Genomic DNA, 2,500 nt, shown 5'->3' on the forward strand with positions numbered 1-2,500 from the left:
GAAGGATCTTAGACCATTCCTCTATACAGAATCCTACCAGATGTTTTATGAGTTCTAGAACACATTAGGAGGGATCTTAGACCATTCCTCTATACAGAATCCTACCAGATGTTTTATGAGATCTAGAACACATTAGGAAGGATCTTAGACCATTCCTCTATACAGAATCCTACCAGATGTTTGATGAGTTCTAGAACACATTATGAGGGATCTTAGACCATTCCTCTATACAGAATCCTACCAGATGTTTTATGAGTTCTAGAACACATTATGAGGGATCTTAGACCATTCCTCTATACAGAATCCTACCAGATGTTTTATGAGTTCTAGAACACATTATGAGGGATCTTAGACCATTCCTCTATACAGAATCCTACCAGATGTTTTATGAGTTCTAGAACACATTATGAGGGATCTTAGACCATTCCTCTATACAGAATCCTACCAGATGTTTGATGAGTTCTAGAACACATTATGAGGGATCTTAGACCATTCCTCTATACAGAATCCTACCAGATGTTTTATGAGTTCTAGAACACATTATGAGGGATCTTAGACCATTCCTCTATACAGAATCCTACCAGATGTTTGATGAGTTCTAGAACACATTATGAGGGATCTTAGACCATTCCTCTATACAGAATCCTACCAGATGTTTGATGAGTTCTAGAACACATTATGAGGGATCTTAGACCATTCCTCTATACAGAATCTTACCAGATGTTTTATGAGTTCTAGAACACATTATGAGGGATCTTAGACCATTCCTCTATACAGAATCCTACCAGATGTTTGATGAGTTCTAGAACACATTAGGAGGGATCTTAGACCATTCCTCTATACAGAATCTTACCAGATGTTTTATGAGTTCTAGAACACATTATGAGGGATCTTAGACCATTCCTCTATACAGAATCCTACCAGATGTTTGATGAGTTCTAGAACACATTAGGAAGGATCTTAGACCATTCCTCTATACAGAATCCTACCAGATGTTTTATGAGTTCTAGAACACATTATGAGGGATCTTAGACCATTCCTCTATACAGAATCCTACCAGATGTTTTATGAGTTCTAGAACACATTAGGAAGGATCTTAGACCATTCCTCTATACAGAATCCTACCAGATGTTTGATGAGTTCTAGAACACATTAGGAGGGATCTTAGACCATTCCTCTATACAGAATCCTACCAGATGTTTGATGAGTTCTAGAACACATTATGAGGGATCTTAGACCATTCCTCTATACAGAATCCTACCAGATGTTTTATGAGTTCTAGAACACATTATGAGGGATCTTAGACCATTCCTCTATACAGAATCCTACCAGATGTTTGATGAGTTCTAGAACACATTATGAGGGATCTTAGACCATTCCTCTATACAGAATCCTACTAGAAAAGTTTTATAGCCCATGTCCCTTCACAGGGGCGGGCCACTGATTGAGCAGAGTTTTGTATTTGTTTTGTATTGCTGATTCAACTTGTTAGCCAGGGTTCATGCAGCTAACCAATAATTTACAACTTTCAGATTATGAGACGGAAGTAAAATGAAGATTAATGTTGATTGCTATTGATGTAAAATATTACTAGGTCTTTAAGAGTTTATTCGGAAGATAACAGCTCTATAAATAGTATTTTGTGGTGCCCCGACTCTCTAGTTAATTACATTTACATGATTAGCTCAATCAGGTATTATTAATTACGGAGAAATAATTTTATAGAATAGCATGTCATATCACTTAATCTGGCATAGCCAAAGACACGACAACAATAAGTAAAATAAATAAAATAATAATAATAACAATAATAAATATACAACATAATCCACAAAGAAATAGTTCATTGGCAATAAAATCAACATTTTTCAAAATGACCATCTCAGTCTCCGGACTTGAAACCCATTGAAAACCTGTGGTTTGAATTTAAGAGCGCAGTCCATTAGCTCAGACAAAGGATATCAAACATCTGGTAGGATTCTGTATAGAGGATTGGTCTAAGATCCCTCATAATGTGTTCTAGAACTCATCAAACATCTGGTAGGATTCTGTATAGAGGAATGGTCTAAGATCCCTCCTAATGTGTTCTAGAACTCATCAAACATCTGGTAGGATTCTGTATAGAGGAATGGTCTAAGATCCCTCATAATGTGTTCTAGAACTCATCAAACATCTGGTAGGATTCTGTATAGAGGAATGGTCTAAGATCCCTCCTAATGTGTTCTAGAACTCATCAAACATCTGGTAGGATTCTGTATAGAGGAATGGTCTAAGATCCCTCATAATGTGTTCTAGAACTCATCAAACATCTGGTAGGATTCTGTATAGAGGAATGGTCTAAGATCCCTCATAATGTGTTTGTTACGGTGCGTGAATGAGGACCCAAAAGCGAATCAACTTAAACAGAGCTTCTTTAATTACCACACACAGGTAGGCTCAGATGGACCGGCAGATTCCGACAGGACAGGACAAGGTTACAGCAAACATGACGACAGTCTGG

This window comes from Oncorhynchus mykiss, chromosome 14 (assembly GCF_013265735.2).
Source record: "Oncorhynchus mykiss isolate Arlee chromosome 14, USDA_OmykA_1.1, whole genome shotgun sequence".
Lineage (NCBI taxonomy): Eukaryota > Metazoa > Chordata > Actinopteri > Salmoniformes > Salmonidae > Oncorhynchus > Oncorhynchus mykiss.